This window comes from Citrus clementina, unplaced genomic scaffold (assembly GCF_000493195.1).
Source record: "Citrus clementina cultivar Clemenules unplaced genomic scaffold, Citrus_clementina_v1.0 scaffold_5, whole genome shotgun sequence".
Taxonomy (NCBI): domain Eukaryota; kingdom Viridiplantae; phylum Streptophyta; class Magnoliopsida; order Sapindales; family Rutaceae; genus Citrus; species Citrus x clementina.
The window spans coordinates 29277008-29300209 of record NW_006262201.1 but is presented as its reverse complement, the minus strand read 5'-3'; the positions used below and the strand labels follow the sequence as shown (position 1 = coordinate 29300209).

The following is a 23202-nucleotide window of genomic DNA, read 5'->3' as shown; positions in this document are numbered from 1 at the left end:
GTTGCACTAATCAATGTCCTTATAAAAGTCAAAATTCTCTCGAATTTTCATATTAAAATTGATATTTTATTGCACCCAATTACAGTACAGTACATCCTGAGGACTATTTTATATTTATACATGAATTTCTCGTTAAAACACAGACCAGCTGAGTCTACAGCAGAGAAAAGAAACAAAAACGTAATAGCTAGAAATCAGTTAATCTAAATCTATATAATATGGAGACCAAAGCAACAGTTATTGGGAGTTCTCTGGCGGAGCCTTCGATTCTGGAGCTGGCAAATAATCAGCCACTGATCACAGTTCCTCCACGTTATGTTCACCCTGAGATAGACCATCCCCTGATTCGCAACGACGATTCTTCAACACAACAACTTCCGGTCATTGACATGCACAGGCTGCTCTCTGGGGATGACTCAGAGCTTGAGAAGCTTGACCATGCATGTAAAGACTGGGGTTTCTTTCAGGTACATAATAATTGAGCAGTGATATTCAGATAATAAAAATACTTACTTGATTGCAAATCATTACTTTTGTTAGCGTTCTTTCGGCTCTCGGTGTTTTTAGCATTTTCCATAAAAATCATTTTATTTCCTGAGCTTTAAGTTTCCTATAAGAACCATGTATGGAAAGAACATCTTGTTTTAATCTGCATATATGCAGTTGATGAATCATGGAGTGAGCAGTTCATTGGTGGAGAAAGTGAAAGCAAGATTCAAGACTTCTTTAATCTTCCAATTGATGAGAAAAAGAAATTTTGTGAAAATGTTTCTGAGAGTGGAAGAAATCTGTATGTTTATTGTATATCACACGGTTATTCATATATACACCTATACCCCAAAATCAAAGATAGCTACGAAATCTCTAAATAGTCTCCTTTTATTCCTAATGGAATACAAAAGCTGCTCATTCTATTCCTAATGGAATACAAATGCTATAAAAAGAGAATATTACAACAGTTACTGCACATGCACACGTTAGTTGCTCCATGCACACATTAGTTACTGCACATGCACATGTTAGTTGCTCTATGCACACGTTCCCAATACTCCCCCTCAAGTTGGAGCATGAAGATCACGAATGCCCAACTTGCGAAGGATATTCTCAAACTAGTGTCGACCAAGCGCCTTTGTGAAAATGTCTGCAAGTTGCTCTGAAGTACGAACATGAGAAGCAGCAATATTACCAGCATGGATTTGGTGCGGCATATAGTGGCAATCAATTTCAATGTGCTTAGTGCGCTCATGAAAAACAGGATTGGCAGCAATATAAAGCGCTGCCTGACTATCATAGTAAAGACGCATTGGTAGAGAATGCGAAACACCAAGAGACTTTAACAAAGCCTTCAACCAACTTAATTCACAACAAGTGAAAGCCATAGACCGATACTCTGCTTCAGCCGAAGAACGAGAGACAATATGTTGTTTTATTGTCTTCCAGGAAATGGGAGAACCACCCAAAAAAATGAAATAACCAGTAAGAGAAGGACGGGTAAGAGGACAAGCGCCCCAATCCGAGTCACAATAGGCAATAAGTTGAAGGGCACTATTCCGTCGTAAGAAAATACCTTGACTTGGGTGACCTTTTAGATAGCGCAAGACACGAGTAGCGGCCTCCCAATGAATCTCACGAGGACATTACATAAATTGAGCCAGAACATGAACTGAATAACAAAGCTCGGGACGAGTAATAGTCAAATAAATTAAGCGACCAATGAGCCTGCGATACCGTACAGGATCAGAATACATAGGACCATCATCAAGAGCAAGACGATGATTTTGGTCAATAGGATATCGAGTTGGTTTTGCACCAAGAAGACCGGTTTCAGCCAAAATATCCAACGTGTGTTTGCGTTGAGATAAGAACATGCCAGTAGGTCCTCGAGAGATCTCGATGCCCAGAAAATACTTAAGAACACCCAAATCCTTCATGTGAAAACAACGGCTTAAATAGGCTTTAAAAGCAGAGATAGCAGTAGTATTATTCCCCGCAATAATCAAGTCATCAACATAAACAAGCACACGAATAGAAATATCATGACTCGCAAATGTAAAAAGAGAGTAATCGGCATATGATTGGTCAAATCCAAAAGATTTCAAGGCACCAGCAAGCTTAGCAAACCAATTACGAGGGGCTTGACGAAGACCATATAAAGATTTACGAAGACGACATACTTTACTAGAAGAAGTAGTCGAAAAACCTGGAGGAAGTTGCATGTACACTTCCTCAGCAAGGTCACCATGAAGAAAAGCGTTATGTACATCCATCTAATGTAACTCCTAATCTCGAGCAATGACAACAGCTAAGAGAGTTCGAATAAAAACCATTTTAGCAACTGGTGCAAAAGTCTCATTATAATCCACCCCTTCAATCTGGTTATTACCAAGGATAACTAGTTAAGCTTTGCACCTCTCAATACTGCCATCAGAATGGTACTTGATGCGGTAGACCCATTTGCAACCAATAGCCTTTTTGCCCGGAGGAAGATCAGCTAGTGTCCAAGTCTCATTTTGTTCGAGAGCGTCAATCTCCTTGGCCATGGCTTCACGCCAACGAGGGTCTTTTACAGCCTCAGAATACCTAGTGGGCTCAGTAAGAGTAGTAATAGCCGCTAGGAAACGAGAATGATTTGCAGAAAAATTAGCACAAGTCACAAAATTAGCTATGGGATAAGACATACCTGAGGACAGTGGTGGTGCAGGGGATAAGGAGGCGAGGTCTATAACTCGAGTTGTATGACACACAAAATCACGCAAATGAGTGTTGGGAATTTTTGGCTGTGTACTCCGACGAACAGAGATACCAATATTCTCATTAGCAGATGATGGCAAAGAGAGTGAAACATCAGAATAAGAGCTCCCCCTGTCATGGAGGGCAGCTAAATCAGAGGACAAATCGGACACTGCATGAGGGGAGGATGGGCTCCCCCTATCATTAGACTTCGGTTCCTCCTGAGCGTCATTGGAGGAAACGTCTCTGTTACTACCAAATGAAGGAATATGAGACTCAACATGTTGCACCCGTAAAGAATCATGTGTGACGTAAGGATCATGAGCAGGAGAGCAATCCAATGAGATATCATGATACAGAAATGTATCCTAAAAAAACACCACATCACGGGACACAAAAAATTCATTGGTTTCTAAATCAAAGACTCTCCAACATTTCTTTCCATGGGGATAGCCGACAAATACACACTGCCTACTTCTAGAATTGAATTTATTCTTGTCACAAGGAACATAACGAGCATAGCACAAACACCCAAAACTATGAAAATGAGCATACGGAGGAGGCTTACCATGCAATAATTCATAAGGAGTTTTTCCATCAAGTAAAGGAGTGGGAGTGCCATTAATTATATAAGCAGCACTTAAAATACATTCTCCCTAAAAATTAAAGGCAAGTTGGCTTGAAACCTTAAGGCACGCCCAACATTGAGAAGATGACGGTGTTTCCGTTCGACACACCCATTTTGTTGAGGCGTATCCACACAAGAAGCTTGAAATTTAATGCCATTTTCAGCAAAAAAAGAATTCAAAACTTTAAATTCTGTACCGTTATCACTTCGTACCATTTTAACTTGCCTATTGAATTGAGTCTTGGCCATAGCACAAAATTTTTGAAAAATTAAGCCACCTCAGATTTATGTGCCATCAAATAAACCCAAACTCCTCGTGAATAATCATCAACAATGGAAATAAAATAATGAGTACCACAAGAAGATGGAATACGATAAGCACCCCACACATCACAATGCACTAGTGCAAACATATCATTGGCTTTATTCATACTAATAAGAAAAACATTTCGAGTTTGTTTTGCTTTAAAACAAATATCACATGGTTCATCACGAAATTTCTGACATTCCATTTTGCTAACACCAGGAAGTAAAGAAATAATCTTATTAGAAGCATGACCTAACCGCCGATGCCATAGATAATAATTTCCTTCTACAGAGACACGACACACTTTTGCTGATGCCGGACTCTGAAAAATATAGACCCCGTCTTCTTGCTCACCCACACCAATCAAAGTCCTCATAGTGCGGTCCTATATCACACACAGCTTGTCAGTTAAAGTGACAAGGCACTGCAAATCATTAATCAAGCAAGCCAAAGAAATTAAATTGCAATTAAGATCAGGTACATATAGAACATGATTCAATCTCAAATTGTTTCCAAACTCAACAGTGCCCTCGCACTGAGCATGAGAGCATGTGCCGTTTGGAAGACCTATGGGCGAAGGCCCAATATTTTACAGATCAGTCATTAATTCTCTGCTTCCTGTCATATGTCTCGAAGCCCCTGTATTAAGAATCCACTTACTAGAAAGCTTTTCTTTTGAAACATCCTTATTTTGTGAATTAAGCATATTCACCATAGTTGCCCATTGATCATCCGTGAGAGTAGATGCAAGGGCAGCCCGATCTTGTGCTGACAGAGTCGGACTAGCCTGGTTTCCTCCTCCACCAGCATGCATAAGAGCAGCGTTAGCCACAGCAGCATGCGATTTACTACGCCCAGCAGAATTATTTGTCTGCCCTCGTCCGCTTATGTTACCCTTTCCACGATTAGCAATCCACCACTCCAGATATCCAATAATCTTGAAGCAAGATGATATCTCATGACCGGTTTGGCCACAATGTTTACACACTGATTTTTCTCCATTTGCATTATTCGAAAAAGACGCAGCAGCTCCTTGTTGTGCCTTAGGTGCTTGGACAGCAAAGCTCACGGCTTCGACACGCACATCACATGTCCTTGTAATGGTTTGATGTCTTTCCTCTTGTACCACCAAGGCATAAGCACGACTTTGTGAGGGAAGAGGATCTTGAGCAATAATATTAGAACGAACCGTCCCATAAATCGTATCATCAAGTCCTATCAAGAATTGGTGAACACGTTCTTATTCCCTTTGTTTTTCCCACTGCGTCGACAGATTACAAGTGCAGTTGCCGCAAGAGCAGACAGGAGGTTGAACATAGTTGCTAAGTTTATCCCACAGAATCTTGAGACGTCCAAAATAGGTTGCTACTGTCTGCCCATCTTGTCTACATTTGGCCAGATCGGATCGCAACTGCAGCACCCGTGGTCCATTCCCAATTGAGAATCTCAATTTTAATTCATCCCAGAGTTCCTTAACAGTATCATAGTAGGTGATTGTTGAACGAATATGCAGTTCAAAAGATGTAAATATCTATCCTACAAGCATTGAATTCACACTCCACCAATCTTCAATTTCAGGAGCATCTTCGGCAGGTTTCTCAATCTTGCCATTCAAAAACGATTGTTTTCTTCTTGCCCGAAATGCATTACGCATCGAGCGTGACCACTCTTTATAATTCTCACCATTTAATTTCACCGGGGATATAATCATGCCCGTATGATCAGAGGGATGAAGATAATAAAGTGAAGATGAATCTATCATATTTCAGTTTTCCTTTTCCCTTTCAGCCATGGTGCTTAGCTTCAGCGCCGGCTATGGAAAAATTTTGATTTATTAGAAGGTTCGGCTCAAGGCTCTGATACTATGAAAACATTTGTGAGAGGGGAAGAAATCTGTATGTTTATTGTATATCACACGGTTATTCATATATACACCTATACCATAAAATCAAAGATAGCTACGAAATCTCTAAATAGTCTCCTAAATATGCTCCTTCTATTCCTAATGGAATACAAAAGTTGCTAATTCTATTCTTAATGGAATACAAATGCTATACAAAGAGAATATTACAACAGTTACTGCACATGCACACATTAGTTACTCTATGCACACGTTAGTTACTGCACATGCACATGTTAGTTGCTCTATGCACATGTTCCCAATATTTTGGCAGCAGCTAGAAGATATTGAGGGATTTGGGCAGTTTTTTATTACGTCTGAAGAGCAGAAGCTTGATTGGGGATACGGCTTTACTATGTTCACTCTCCCAACCCATCTGAGGAAACCCCACTTGTTCCCCAAGTTGCCTCTCCCATTCAGGTTCTATATTTAAATCGTAGAGTTTTGCTGCATAGTATACTCTATCATATGATAATTAATGGACTATATATCGTTATTTGCATGCAGAGATGACTTGGAAGTTTACTTAACGAGGCTTAAAAATCTTACCTTGAAAATCCTTGACCTAATGGCTAAAGCTCTAAGAATGGATCCCAATGACATGATAGAGTTGTCTGAAAACGGGATGCAATCATTAAGGATGAATTATTATCCTCATTGTCCGCAACCAGAGCAAGTTCCTGGCTTTAAGCCTCATTCTGATGGCTCCGTACTCACCATCCTCCTCCAAATCAATGAGATGGATGGTCTCCAAATTAAGAAAGATGGAAAATGGGTTGCTGTTAAACCCCTTCCTGATGCCTTTATATTCAACATTGGTGACGTTTTAGAGGTAACACTGGTCATTTTCTATAGCCTATTATAAGTAACGCTATGTCTCTACGTAGTTTCTACCTCTAGTAATGTTAAATGACATCTAACGTGTCTTTTATTGGTAAGTAGAGTAGAATCATTGTATAATTTGTATTAATAATAGAAAATAAAGTCTACTAACAACAAATCTATAATAAGAAATAATTGGTGACACGTCGCTTGCAATAAAAACTAAGCTATTAGCATAGGATATATAGTTGATGACTAGTTTCATCTAATTTCTTCCTCCTCTTGATTATACTCTCTAACTTTTTTTTTTTTTAGGTTCTATTGAGTAATGAAAAATACTAGCTCGACCATGCCCTCATCTCTCATCCTGAGGCGAATCTCTTCAGCTGAATGGCACGAGAAGAGTCCTGGTAAAACATCTTATACAAGCATGTGCCAACTAGAGACGAGCACCAACCAGAGAAATATACCGACCAGAGATGTATACCAGCCAGATGCTCATCAACAAAAGAAATGGCACACGATCTCATGAAATCGCGATAGTTTCGCTATGTCCTAAACCATTAAGGACATGGCATCCCAGGTTTACCCACGATCTAGTGGTTGGAGACCCATGAGGGTCTGCCATCACCCAAAAAAGGGGGACGTGAAGAGTACGCAGAAACGTGGGGCAACGGCTATAAGAAGCCAGAAGACTGATGAAAAAAAAGATAGAAAAATTGAGAGTAAAGGGAAAACTCTACCAAATTGAAACCATATTACATTCCATACAAATTTTTGAGAGCATTACAAGAAATCACACAATTTAAATTACATAGCTTTCCTATAAACACTTTGTGCTAACTTAAGCATCAGAGGGTTTACGCCGGTAAAACCACCGGCGTCTCTGATCCGTTTTTGTGAACGCAAGCTTAGGAAGAGGAGAAATGGTAATTCCAACCCCAGGAACTCAAACAATCGTTGAAATAGAAAGAAGGTGACATCTTCTCTATTAACCACATAAACGTTGATGAAAAGATTTGGTCGGGTAAAGAGCGAGCAGATTTCAGCATCAACATTTTGGCGCCGTCTGTGGGGAGCTGGATAAAAAGCTACCACCAAGTTAGTAGTCATCAGAGGAATAGCGAACGATCAATTATGGATATGACGAGAAAGGATGCCCTAGGGGGCGACAATAAAACTGGTGAAACGATTACTCTCCGAGAGATCACAAATGAAGCTAGAGAGAGGATGATGCAAGATCGAATAGAACGGATGGAGAAGCAAATGAAGACTCTCACAGCTATATTACATGAGCTGAGGGATGAACAGAGAAGGGATTGTGAGACCACCGTCGTGAGAGACGAAGTCGTAGTGAAACCCAGCCTACGGAGGCATAGAATCGAGGAGATCCCTCCGCTAGTAGACCAACCCTATGGGGTGCATCCCCATAGAAGTGCAGGTTGGATCCCAGGAGAGCGCGTGGATGAAGGGAGAGACCAGTCTCGCTCTGGGCGAGTTCCGGAAATTGATGGCTGAGGAGCGAATATTGATGAGGGTGAGCTCAGACAGCGGTTGCATAATGCCGAGCAGGAGCGAGATCAAACAGTTGCACGTGATCCTGACCGTGCTTTAGAGTTGGAAGGTGAGGTACGCAGGTTGGCGCAGGTGATGGATGAAATCCAGGGCAAGAGAAAGCCTCCGAGCTGATGGATAATGTTGGATGAAGAATCTCTGCTATCAACCGAGATCATGGGTACCGTAATCCCAAGAGATTTCTGTTTTCCTGACCTCAAATACTCCGGGAGAAGTGACCCGATGGTGCATATTGAGCGTTTTAATGATATGACGGGTGTGCAGGGGCTAACACTAGCTCAGAGGTGCAGGGTGTTCCCATTGACACTAGAGGGACGAGCCCGAGAATGGTACCGTAAGCTGCCACGAGGAAGTATAGGGGGATATGAGCAGATGTGCCAAGAGTTGGCCGAGCAGTTCCGAGGAGAGGTAGCCCCAGAGGACGATATGATAGAATTGATGGGGATGAAGCAGGAGGAACACGAATCCCTTCGGGATTTTGTGAAAAGATACCATCGGGCCGTGCTTGATCTGGGAGCTTTCAATCACGCACAGGCATTGAGAGGATTAAAAGAGGGTGTGAGGATATGCCGATTGTGGTACAACTTGAGAAGTCCCATCGTTCAGAATTATTCAGCAGGGTATGAGTAGGCGAGGAGAGACATAGAAATTGAAGAGGAAAAAACGGCAAGGATAAAGAGTGAACAACTAGAGGAGCTGAGGCGAAAGGAAAAGAGAACCCTGAGTGGGAGCGGGTCGGGAAAGCGAGCTGGGGAACCATCAGTAATGAGAGGAATATCAGCTCAGTCTCGCCCTTATCCCATAACTTAAACACCACAACAGTTCCAACACAACCGAGCTCAGCCTCAACGCCTCCCATTCCCGGAGCGGCAACGAGAATTCTGGCAGATGGCTGCCCATCCTTTTCACAACGCTCCCAGAGCACTGCATGCAGTTAACTCTAAGGCTGGTCGACCAAACCAGCTACCTGCAATACCAGCCCGGGATGATATCCACGATAGCCGAGCGGTCCAACTGATTGATCAGAGCTTGGCGTATAAACAGTACACCCCATTGAAAGTCTCTCTGGAGGAGTTGTATGAGAGGATCGAGGGACGAGGCCTCTTGTACCCTCCTGCCCCTATAACCAAACCCGCCCACAAATGTGATAAAAGCAGATTCTGTAAATTCCACGACACTCATGGTCACACTATCAGCCAGTGTCGTGACCTGAAGACTCAGGTTGAGGATTTGGTGAGGAACCGGTACTTGGATGAGTATGTTGATGGAGTGTCCCCTATCATTGAATCACAATACACGTTAGATGATGGAGTTGAGAGGAGTCTAGAGCTTGAACAACCAACTATTCGGGTGATAGCAGGAGGCCTGACATTGGCTGGAGATTCGAATAGAGCACAGAAGAATTATGAGAGATATGCTCTGACCAACAAAGAGGTGATATTCAATTTGCCAACAGCCAAGAGGGCAGAAGTAAAGCAAGTTCTCATTATGTGGACAGATGAAGATGAAGAAGGTGTCTTATACCCTCATGAGGATGCACTGGTAATCAAGGCGATGGTGGCGGGTAAAGAATTCCGGCGAATACTGGTGGATACGGGCAGCTTAGTCGACATATTATTTAAGTCGGCCTTAGACGATATGGGGATTGCGGATTTGAAATTGGAACGGACGAACACATCTTTGAAGGGATTTAGAGGAGGACGGTTGACCCCCATGGGGATCGTCGAGCTGCCGATTACTGTAGGAACAAAACCATTTGAAAAGACAGTGATGCTGGACTTTGTAGTAGTGGAAGAGAAAAGCCCTTACCAGATGATATTGGGGTGACATTTCATGAGGGTAAGCCAATGCGTTTTATCCACACATTATCTGGCGTTGAAATACAGAGTGAACGGGGTTGTGGGCATAGTAAAAGGTGACCAGAGAATGGCAAAGAGTTGCTACGCTACAGCCGCCAAGGAAACATTACAAGTTACCACTCTGAATAACCGAGGAGATTCTAAAAAGGGTCGCCAGGAGCCAGCTGAGAAACTGGAAGAGATTTTGGTGAGCAAGAATAACCTGAGTAGAGTGGTAAGAATCGGGTTAGGATTGGGCGAGCGCGATAAAAGGCGAGCTGGTAAAGTGCCTACAATCCCATGCAGATATATTTGCCTAGTCGCATGAGGACATGACAGGAATTGATCCCGGGGTAGCTTGCCATAAGCTGGCAATCAGAAAAGGGGCAAGACCAGTGAGGCAGAAAAGGAGGTGCTTTAACCAGGAAATGTACGAGGCCATAAATGCTAAGGTGGAGAAGCTGTTGAGAGCATGATTCATAAAGGAGGCTAAATACCCGGAGTGAATTTCTAATGTAGTGTTGGTAAAGAAGGCCAACGGGAAATGGAGAATGTATGTGGATTTCACAGACCTTAACATGGCATGCCCAAATGATGGCTTTCCCCTACCTAAAATAGATCAATTGGTTGACTCAACGGCGGGTCATAGTTTGCTCAGCTTCATGGATGTCTTTTTGGGATACAACCGGATACCCATGGACGAGCAGGATGAGGAGAGTTCCACCTTTATAACTAACATGGGTTTGTTTTGCTACAGGGTGATGCCCTTTGGCCTGAAAAATGTAAGGGCTACCTATCAAAGATTGGTGAATAAGATTTTCAAGCCATTGATCGGTCACACTATGGAGGTATACGTGGACGATATGATCACGAAGTCTAAAGAACCGAAGGATCATGTGAAGCACTTAGAAGAGACCTTTGAACTACTGAGGAAGTACCAAATGAAGTTGAATCCGGAGAAATATGCATTTGGAGTTAGCTCGGGCAAATTTTTGAGGTTCCTGGTGAGCCACCGAGAGATCGAGGCCAACTTATAAAAAATACGGGCAGTAACAGAAATGAAGTCCCCCCAGACAGTTAAGAAAGTGCAAAGCCTTACAAGGAAGTTGGCAGCATTGAACCAGTTCATCTCGCAGGCCACGGATAAATGTCACCCTTTTTTCCAAACCATAAAGAAATAGAGGAAAATGGAGTGGACATCAGAATGTAAGGAGGCATTCGGGCAGCTGAGGGAATATTTTGCCCGTGCCCCATTACTATCGACTCCAAGAGAAGGTGACAAGCTGTATTTGTACTTGGTTGTCTCTAAATGGGCTACCAGCTCGGTATTAGTCAGAGAAGAAGAAGGAAAACAACACCCCGTGTACTACACTAGCAAGGCCCTGGTGGACGCAGAAACTAGATATCCACTAATAGAGAAATGGGCGCTAGCTTTAATAACGGCATCACGCAAGCTCAGACAATATTTTCAGGCCCACCCGATAGTAGTGATGACTGTCTAACCTCTTCGGTAAATGCTTCAAAAACTAGATGCATATGGTCAGCTAGTAAAATGGTCTGCAAAGCTAGGCGAATTCAACCTATCTTACAGACCACGAGGAACAATCAAAGCCCAAGCCCTGGCTGATTTTATAGTTGACCGTATTGAACCAGGGGAAGAAGTTCAGGAGGAGCAACCAGTTGAACAGGAGAAACCAAAGGGGGTGTGGCTGGTAATGGTTGATGGGTCACGTAGGGAACAGGGGTCCGGAGCAGGAGTTGTATATATGAAGCCCAGAAGGGGCCGAGGTATCCTATGCAGTAAAGTTCAAATTCCAGCTCACGAATAACCAAGTCGAATACGAAGCCTTCATCACTGGGATCGGGCTGGCACACGCACTATGAGCAGAGAGGGTAGAAATCCGAGCAGACTCCCAGTTAGTCTGTAATCAGCTTAGTGAACAATTCCAAGGGAGGGAAGAGAAGATGGGGCTTTATTTGAAGAAGACAAAGCAGATGGTTGGGCTTTTCCAAGAAGTAGAAAGAAAGCAGATATCCCAGAATGAAAATTACCGAGCAGATATGTTGGCCAGAATGGCCGCAATTACAGATCCAAAGTTACCCAAGTCGGTTCTATTGGAAGTAAGGACCTCGCCAAGCATAGGGGAGGAGGTGGAAGTAATGTAGGTGAGCACCGAAAAATCCTAGATGGACCTGATTCTCTCATACAACCGCGATGGCATTTTACCAGAGGACAGGAAGCAAGCAAGGAAGTTGAAATGTCAGGCAGCAAGGTATACGCTACTCGTTGGGGTACTCTACCGCCGAGGATTCACTTTGCCCCTTTTAAGATGTTTGGATGACGAGGAAGCAAATTATGTGCTGAGGGAGATTCATGAAGGAATATGCGGCAACCACTCGGGGGCAAGGACTTTGGCCTTCAAGTCACTTCAGCAAGGGTACTTTTGGCCGACTATGCACCAGGATGCGAAGGGGATGGCAAAAAACTGTAAAGTCTGCCAAAGCTTCTCGGAGGTTCCCCTTCAGCCCCTAGAAAGGCTAACCGCTATGTCATCCCCATGGCCTTTTACCCAGTGGGGAATTGACCTGATTGGCCCATTACCTAAAGGCCGAGGAGCCGCAACACATACAATTGTGGCTATAGATTACTTTACTAAATGGGTAGAAGTGGGAGTCCTTAGCCAAATCACGAAAAGAAAGACAATAAATTTTATCTAGAAGAATATCATCTGCAGATACGGGATTCCCTATGCCGTCATAACAGACAATGAGAGGCAGTTTGACAACCACAACTTCAGAGAATTTTGCCAAAACTTGGGTGTAGATCTGAAGTTTTATACCTCGGCACACCCCAGGCAAACGGGCAAGTAGAAGCAGCCAACAAAGTAAAGAAACTCCTGAAAACCAGGTTGGGAGAGAAGAAGGGAGCTTGGGTCGATGAGCTACCAGAAGTGTTATGGGCCTACCGGACAACCCACAAAATTGCCACGGGAGAAACCCCGTTTGCCTTAGCTTTTGGTCATGAGGCAGTAATCCCAGCAGAAATCAGGGTGGGGACACATCGGACAGAGTATTTCAACAAGGAACAAAATGACGAGCAGATCTGCATGAGTCTAGACCTGCTGGAGGAGAAAAGAGAAGGGGCCTCGCAGAGAGTGGCCAAATGCCAGCAAAGAATCATGCACTACTACAACAAGAATGTACGCATGAGGCAGTTCCGAGCAGGAGATTGGGTACTTAGAAAAGTGAACCAAAATACAAGAGATCCTAATCATGGCGTTCTTGGCCCGAAATAGAAGGGCCCGTATAGAGTAGTACGAACAACTGGCCCAGGAGCTTACAAGCTGACTTACCCAGATCGACGAGATGTGAATATGTCGTGGAACGCTGAGCACTTGAAGAAATACTTCCAGTAAGCAAAGTGCTTTACCAAGTTTGTTATTTCGATAAGTTATTTCTGTTAAATGCATGATGATGAATTGTGGCACATGCATGTATTTTGCCTTGTGTAATCCATGCAAAGTTCAATAAAGATGAATTCAACATAAAATTCCCTTGTTAGATAAATTTTATTAAGACAAACAAGTGTCTATTCCTGCTCGGTCTGCTAAAGGATCAGCAGGCAAAATCCATTAAATTTGTTAAGGCAAGCAAGTGTCTATTCCTGGTCGGTCGGCTAAAGAACTAGCAGGTAAAATCTATTAAATTAGTTAAGGCAAGCAAGTGCCTATTCCTGCTCGGTCGGCTAAAGGACCAATAGACAAAATCCATTAAATTTGTTAAGGCAAGCAAGTGTTTATTCCTGCTCGGTTGACTAAAGGACCAGCAGGCAAAATCCATTAAATTTGTTAAGGCAAACAAGTGCCTATTCCTGCTCGGTCGGCTAAAGGACCAGCAGGCAAAATCCATTAAATTAGTTAAGGCAAACAAGTGCCTATTCTTGCTCGGTCGGCTAAAGGACCAACAGGCAAAATCCATTAAATTTGTTAAGGCAAGCAAGTGCCTATTCTTGCTCGGTCGGCTAAAGGACCAGCAGGCAAAAACTATTAAGTTGTTAAGGCGAGCAAGTGCCTCTTCCTGCTCAGTCGCCTAAGAGACCAGCAGGCAAATCCTACAAAATTCTACTGAGGCAAACATGTGCTAACTCCTGCTCGGTCGTTGAAGGACCAACAGGCAAAATTCTACGAAACCGTTAAGGCAAGGAATCACCTATTTTTCCTCGGTCACTCAAAGACAAGCAAACATATTTTTTAAGGTAATTTGCAGAAACAACTCATAAGCAAAATCGTGGCAAGAAAGCAATCGGAAAGCATCAAAAGTTTATAAACATTCAAGTGTTTGTAAACAAATTCAGAATTTACTTTAAAAGCAAGCCTAAGGATTATGATGTTCAGCAGCCTCAGTAGGAGAAGGATCAGCAATCTCGGAAAGAGGATGACCAATGACTTTTGGAGGAGCAGGCGTTGACCCCTGACCTGCTTCCAGATCATGATCCCCTACTTCCTCCTCATGCACCCCACCTGAAGGTACCTCAACCTGATCCTGGTCCCCCTGGTCCTTGTCTCCCTTATCTGACTCGGTCATATATTTCTGCACTCCCGCCTCCAGCTTGCTCATGTTAAGCTCTGGATATTTTTCCTTAAGCATAAACATGATGCACTTGTAGCAAAAGGCGAGCTCAGAATTATACTCTGCATCCAGCCGATCGTCCACCTCAGCAGATTTACCTTTCAGCTCGGCTACCTGCTCATTCAAGGACTTGATTTGCTCCTCGAGGGTCGTCTTCAAGGTATCTCGTTCACTTTGAGTAGCCTGGAGATCAGACTTTAGGTCACCCAACTCGCTCTCAAGCTTGGAGGAGTTGGACTCAGCAATGGCCACTTTCTCCTCCAGGTCCATGATCTGCTTGTGCAGATCAAGTCCTGGTTGTCAGCTTGAAGCCTCCTCTCATGGCGCGTGGACCTGTTCTTGTAGCAAGAAACCAGAGTAGCCAGCTTAAAGGAAACCCTCTGAATGGAACCAGCTAACTCGCTAAGGTTCATGCTTTCAATATCTTTGACCATTTTGGGTCCCAGTGACTTGCCATAGTCCCTCTGGTACGGGGTTAGATAGTCACCCTGGTCCCGAGGCGGAAGAGGAGAGGATCGGTCTCCATATTGAACACTGACCTCAGGACTCTTGTCGCTAACCTTCTCCTCGCCATTCTTTCGAGGTGGAGAAGGAGGCAGAGCAGGAGCAGGAGCAGAAGTCTTGGAAGAGCCAACATTGGTTTTCTTCAGGGGAAGGGGGTTGCTAGAGCTACCTGAACCCCGAGCACGTTTCTTTGATATAGCGTTGAGGATCTTGTTATCCATCCCGGCAGCTATGTCCACTAAGCGTGACCCAACAAGATTTGTTGACGACAGGAGATCTTGACAGGTAGACGCATTCACCAGAGTAGTTTCCACCTTGAGCAACGGTTTGTCGTCAAGTTTCTTGATCAGGCCCCACGACTCTAAAAGAATGAACAAGGTTAAGGAACCCAATAAGTAACGATCAGAGAAGTGAAGTATGCAGAAAAATAAACGATCTGGGGTGACAAAACGCGTTGGAAGGTGAATATCACCACCAAGCGAATGGATTGCTGGACACAAATATCCCCCAGCAAAGAAGAGTTTGTTCTTCCAGTTTTTACATGAGGAAGGAAAGCCGGTGATAGGCTTCATCTTCGCAGAGCTTGACATGAAGTAGTACCAGCCTGCTTCCCTTGGGTTGCTCCTCAGCTGATACAAATGCTTTACTTCCACAAGGGAAGTCTCCCCGTGTCCACACCTTTCCCATAGCACATACAAGGCTGAAAGAACCCTCCACCCATTCGGGTGAAGCTGACCTGGAGCCAGATGCATGCCACCAAATATCTTGGAAAAATAAGGTTGAAGGGGCAACCGAGCCCCTAACTTGAAACTCTCCAGATGCATCGTCACATACTCCTTTGGAGGCCGACTGGGGACGTCACCTTTCCCAGGGATTACAAGAAGAACGTCCTCAAGGATATTGTAAAGATTTCTAAGCTTGAGTAGGTCAGTGTGGGTAGTAGCACAAGCAATTTAGTCAATGGGGTAAGCATCTGCCTCCATCCTATGATCAAGATTTCTCTTCTTAGAGGGTCAGCTCTGCTCGAAACTGCTCTCCTCACCGTCACCCACTTCCTCAGGGACCCCAGCCCCCTCAGAACTGTGATTTTCACCAGAGCCCGACGCTGGTCTACCACGGTTTCCCACAGGTTTTAAATCAAGGGAAGGCAAAGTGGTCATGGGACGAGGGTATTTAGGGGTATCCCTATGGTAGGAGGGACCTACACTGCGAGAATAGCATAGGAGATCATTGGGTCCAAACAGGTTGGGGTATGAATCCTCTATCTCTTCGTCACTCTCATCTACAATTATTTTTCCCTTTCAGTTTGACATATCGGAATTTTAAAAGGGAAAGCACAGCAAATCCAAGTATATAGGTACAAAAAGGGACAATACAGAACCCAAGCAACAACAACCAGAGAAGAAGTTAAAGGCGATACCTGAAATAGATTGGCACTGGTAGCGTTGCCGTGACGGAGAAAGGGCCCAGCAAATAGAGGTTTCCGACGCGGAAAGTGCGATTAAAGTCCAAAGAGGGAGTTGGCTTACGGCAGAATGGCAGATAGCGAAACGCAATGGCAGTTTCAATTTAGGGATTTAAAACGAAATGGGGGAATGGAGGCGTTTAAGTTACGCGGATGTCAGCTCAATTGCCGCATATCGAGGATAGATAAGCCGTCGTTTCGAATTTCAAATACGAAAGGGCAAGAAGCGACACGTCACTGGCCATTAGAAAAGGTCTGATGAGACGTTAGCCTAGCTATATAGTGGACACGCTCACGAAGGCCCATACTCAGACCGAAATCTCCTTAAACAAGAGAAGGAACCTCAGGTCCATCACAATAACACGAGGACCAGAGAGATGTTTTCCGAAGTCGGTAAGATCCAATTCTCAGTTTCTAATCTCAACTCGTTTCACTCGCAAGACCAGAAACTGGGGGACTGGTGTTGAGTAATGAAAAATACCAGTTCGGCCATGCCCTCATCTCTCATCCTGAGGTGAATCTCCTCAGCTAAATGGCACGAGAAGAGTCCTGGTAAAACATCTTATACAGGCATGTGCCAACTAGAGACGAGCACCAACCAGAGAAATATACGGACCAGAGATGTATACCAGCCAGATGCTCATCACCCAAAAAAAGGGCGCACGATCTCACAAAATCGCGACAGTTTCGCTATGCCCCGAACCGTTAGGAAGGACATGGCATCCCACGTTTACCCACGATCCAGTGTTTGGAGACCCATGAGGGTCTGCCATCACCCGAAAAAAGGAGACGTGAAGAGTACGCAGAAACGTGGGGTAACGGCTATAAGAAGCCAGAAGACCGATGAAAAAAAGGGCAGAAAAATTGAGAGTAAATGGAAAACTCTGCCAAATTGAAACCAGATTACATTCCATACAAATTTTTGAGAGCATTACAAGAAATCACACAATTTAAATTATATAGTTTTCCCATAAACACCTTGTGCTAACTTAAGCATCGGAGGGTTTATGCCGGTAAAACCACCGGCGTCTCTGATCCGTTTTTGTGAACGCAGGCTTAGGAACAGGAGAAATGGTGATTCCAACCCCAAGAACTCAAGCAATCGTTGAAACAGAAAGAATGTGACATCTTCTCTATTGACCACATAAACGTTGGTGAAAAGATCTGGTCGGGTAAAGGACGAGCATATTTCAGCATCAACAGGTTCAATTTATGATCCTATAGATTTTTAGCAATGGAACCTATCGTGATATTGAACATCGTGTGACTGTAAACTTAATGAAGGAAATGTTATCTTTCACTACATTTTACAGCCTAAAATTAGATGGAGAATTGGGTCTACCACCAAGTCTTATGATATTTTCATGCAGATACACTTTAAAACCGCGGAGTTTAAAAAAATTAGTTTTTAAATCTTTTAAACCTCACAGTTTTATAATTCATTCAAAATTTTTTTTTAAATCACACAGTTTAAAATTGTGACCGCATTAATAAAAATACGGGTGTCTGCACCTGAGAATAAATTTTATTGAATATTGATAAATTAAAAAATAAAGACGTGAAACACATACTAAGTGTTGATCTTGCAGCAATGATATTTGCAGTATTGGAGAATTATTGATGGAATAGAAAAACAAAAGAAGAAGAATTGGGGTAGAGATCGTGCATAAAGAAAAAAAAACGAATAAAAATAATAGTGGTCTTGAATTTTTTTATTTTATTTCTTAATTAATTAAGGATAATTTTTGTTTTATGTAATAATATATTTAAAATTATTTAAGTATAAAATTTGTTCTCAAAATTAAAGTTATAATAATTTTCTTAAAATTACCAAACAAAAATTAAATTTTAATATTTTAAAATTACTTTTGAGTCAAAACAGTAATCTTAAATGAGCCCTTATTCAATTACCTGGATAAAACAAAATTGAATTTAAATTTTAAGGACTTCAATTATAATGCAGTTTAAAAAGTCACGGTCCCCTTCTAAATTGCGTGATTTCTACCAACGATGCGGACTCAACTATGAAATATCCCAATAGTTTCGTAACTTCTATGATTGGGCACGCGAACTTGACAGGCATTGTCATTGTTGTATATTTGTCTATATTTAATTTACGATTTTACAACGTAACACTTGGGGGAAAAAAAAAACCAAAAAAATTCGTGTACACAAGTTTGTGTGGTCAGCCTGGTTTTATATTTCAAAATGCCAGTTTTGTGGGATTAGTACCAATCTAAAGATAAACCACACAATGTGACACTACATGGATAAGAATACTATTCTACTGTGAAATCTTAGCTTATCTTAGTTTTAATTGAACGAACGTTTGGGATAGACAAATGATATTTGAACACTATAATGGCTCTAGGATATAATACAAGTGATGGTAGGTTGCGTAAATGATCCGCATCATTTTAGTGTGTCACAAAATTATGATTTATCGAATAATAATAATATCATAGAGTGATTTTATTTGTACCTTAAATTTTATTTTAAAGACTGTAATTTTTAATAAAAATATTATTACAAAAACTCCTCTAATATCATTTACTAATAAAAACAATTCAATTTAAGTTAATAGAATATCATTACTCTTCACACCATTGAACGCACATTCAATTCAATAATCCAATTACAAAACCCTGTACCTTTCTTTAACCATAAATCTAATTTATCATTAGTAAAAGAAAATATTAAGGGTTTAATAAATAACCAACAAGCTACCAACAACAGCAATTGAAAAACAATTTTTGTTTATGCCGAAAAAATGAGAAACATTATTTTGATTTAAAAAATTAAAAATAAAACTGTACGTTTCAAAACCCCAAAAAGAAAAAGGAAAAATAATAAGAGATCAGCTGCATATTGCTGCTGCTTCAAAATTATCAATTGGAAATACAAACTTGACTCCAGTCTATAACTCTCTGGTAAAATTAAGAGACATTTCTCTTTTGACGGAAGTTTATTTCATTCAAAGAGATGAGAGTCATTTTTTTTTTTTTCAAGAGATTTGAATATCTTTAACAATAATAGAATTACATAGAATAAAGTTCTTTAGTCAATAAAGAATTAAATTGGGTGAGACGTAAGATATAAATGGAGGACTATTTTGGTATTTAAAAGAATGTGCTCAATAAAATCAATTTTTTAAATTTATTAAATGAGAGAACGAGTGTATAGAATAAAGTGATACTGTAAAATCTAGATTTCAAATAGCCCCATATTAAGTCATCGTTTGTCTTTTTATTTTAAATTTGAAATAGGTTTGAATGTTACTGAAGTTTGAATGGCTTTGAATGCTTAAGCTAGAATAATATGTTTGGTTTTTATTTTTTGGCATCTGAGTGTAAGTGGTAAGTTGTTTGTATTTTTACAGTTATGACTAGCTTAAATAGATATGTATTCATAGTGTTTTCTAGTACAATAGTTTTTATATGTTATAAATATTTACAAGAAAAATAATTGATATATAATTTATGAAAAATAATTTTGGTAACATTAATTTTTACAATTTAGCATAATATTTATACATAAAAAAAGTTGTTATCTATTAATAAAAGATTTTTTTTTAAAATTTATATTGAATGTATGTTAAATACTTAATATGTAGTAAAATTTCTTATCTATTGCCGCTGGAAGAGGGTATCTCTACTAGAAGTCTTACTGTTAGAATATTTCCATTAATCTTTCAAAGTTTTGTTGGGTAACTTGGCTTGATGGCTAGAATTTGAATTGTTTTTCTTGGAGTTTAATTGGGAATTAACTATTGTTTTATATTTTAGATTTTTTTATATTTGAGATGTTTTATTATGTATTGGTGGTGACGACATTGAATACTAGATGTATTTTTTAAAAAATTAATTTGTTGGATTGAATGGAGGTTAACTAATATTAATTGCTTTTAGTTTTTTTGACGATATTCATTTTTATTAGTTAATTAAATTTGTAATTAGAAATTCACAAATAAATTATAATCACATAGAATTTTTTTTTTTAAAAAAATTGACTTTATGATGGGAAATAATCATCATAATGTTTGTCATAAAAAATTTTGAGCCAAAATTCAATAATAAATTTACAAATGATAATTTAATTTCCCACCAAAAATTTAAAAAAATAGCGCAAAAATTTATATAAATTCAAATTTTAATTTAATTATTTTTTCACATTAAAATATTGTGTGATGGATATATAACTGTAAAATACTATCATGAATTCATGATGGAAAATATTTTGTCATAAATTAATGACAGTGAAATAGATAACAGATGAACTGTCTGTCATGCACTCCCTTTTACGATAGTTATTTCCCGTCATCTATTACCTGTTTTCTTGTTGTGAAAATAGATATAAGTTTAAATTATCTTCTTTTTTTTGGAGTATATTTAATGATGTTTAGACATGCCTTTTCCTTTTTAAAACAAGTAAAATTGCATAAAGTGAAAAAAGAACTCTATAAATTTGTTATATAAAAAATATGATTAAAATTCATACTAATACATAACTCAGATAAAATAAAAAAGTAGTATGTATTACATTCGTATTAAACTTGATGCAATAAACATCATAACTATAATATATATATATATATATATATATATATATATATATAGAGAGAGAGAGAGAGAGAGAGAGAGAGAGAGATTGAATATTAAAAACCATGGTTATAAAATTAATTTTAAAAGTTATGGTTAATTTTCATGTGAAATTGTTCAAAGTTAAAAAAAAAATTTCATAATTATATACATATGTGTTTTAATCTTATAATAGAAAATAAAAGTAAAATATAAAAAAAATACAAACTTACTAGGTCAAAACTTTGATACTAGAGAAAATATCTAATAGTTGTGTCGGTAATTTGATTGTGGTGGTAATGTAATATCTAATGGCTTAATATTATGGTGTATGAGAAAATAAGACAATTATTTTTTTAATTAAAATATTAAGGCTATAATAGGAACTTTAAAAAGGTATGATAGTTTATTTAATAAGCTGTTTATGAAAAGCAACTCTCTACTTACTTTTAAAAGTCGTTGTCAAAATGGAGAAAATTATGAAATAAACAGTTTTTACAAAATTTACCAAACATTATTTTTGTCACAAGTTACAAAATAAGTTGCTTATTGAGTTTCAACCTCAATTCCAAACGGGGCATATATTATTAAGTCAACACCAGTTAGTCATTTAGGTGCAATAAGCAGTTTCTATTAGAAAATTCTGGTACAAGTGGCGGAGGGAAAGAAGTAATAGAGTAATAGGATTCTCATATAACTAATTATCACCACATTATTGAAGTCCAAAAAGCTATTAAGCTATATAGCTTGATAACTTTTCCGAACTTTAATAAATCCATGTTTTATATTGGAATGTGCGTATATAATTCACCTTAAATTTTATTAAATATTTAAAAACACATATTAACCTAAGTGTTGATCTTGAAACAATAATATTTACATTATTATAGAATTGATCTTGAAACAATAATATTTACATTATTATAGAATTCTTGATGGAATGGAAAATAGAAAGAAGAAGAATTGGGGTAAAGAGCATGCACAAAGAAAAAAAAAGAAAATCAAAATAATAACGATCTTAAATTTTCTGATTTTATTTGCTAACTAATTAAGAATAATTTTGTTTTATGAAAATGTGTAACAATATATGCGGAATTATGTTAAGTATAAAATTGATTCTTAAATTCAAAATTTGTGGTGATTTTAAAAAAAATTATCAAAATTAAATTTTTGAGTTAAAAAATTATCAAAATTAAAATTTTGATTTAAAAAATATCAAAATTAAAATTTTGATTTAAAAAAATTATCAAAATTAAATTTTAACTTCTTTAAGTGACTTTAGAGTCTCAATAGTAAATCTTAAATGAGTCGTTAGTCAAGATGAAAGAAAAACAAATGTAAATTATTTTAAAAAGTCAGGGTGCCCCTTAAATTTCGTAATTTCTACCAACGACAAGGACCGATCAACAAAAAAAAAATCCCAAAAATTTCGTAATTTCTAGATTGGGGACGTGAACTTGATAGCGATAGTTGTCCATTTTGTCATTGTTGTATGCCTGTCTGTACCTATTTTACTACTGTATGCTCAATTCAATAATTAGGGTACACAATTTTGTGTGGCCAGCCTGGTTTCATAATTCAAAATGCCAATTTAGTCGTATTAGTACCAATTCAAAAATTAATCACGCAAATGCGAGAAGAGATGGATACGAATACTAACCAAGTTGATAACAATCCTTTGGCATTCTGATCTTATCTGAGCTTTAGTTAGGGGAGCCTTGACAGAGACAAATGATATTTAAACACTATAGTGACATTAAGATGTGACTGAAGTTTTATTGTTCAATGAACAAAACATTATGGGTGGAACGTTATTGCAAAAGATACGAATACTAAATGGATACGAATACTAACGAAGTCGATAACAATCCTTTCGCATTCGGATCTTATCCGAGCTTTAGTTAGGGGAGCGTTGACAGTGACAAATGAAATTTAAACACTATACTTTAAATTTTATTCTGAACACTTTAATTTTTAATAAAAATATTATTGCAAAAGTTACCCTAATATAATTTACTAATAAGAACAAGTCAATTCAAGTTAATAGAATATTATTACTCTTAACACCATTTAACACACGCTCAACCCAGTAATCCAATTACAGTTACACCTCATAAAATATTAGAAGTTTCATAAATACCCAACAAGCTACCAACTATAGAAGCTGAATAAAAAAAAATAGAAATTTACGAGTAACATTATTTTGTTTTAAAAAATAAAAAATAAA

The 23202-nt window shown here is 39.3% G+C and overlaps 1 pseudogene; it reads left to right on the top strand.

Moving 5' to 3' along the window:
• Positions 1–218: 218 nt before the first annotated feature.
• LOC18041188 lies at positions 219–18068 on the top strand (annotated as a pseudogene).
• The last annotated feature ends 5134 nt before the right edge of the window (positions 18069–23202 follow it).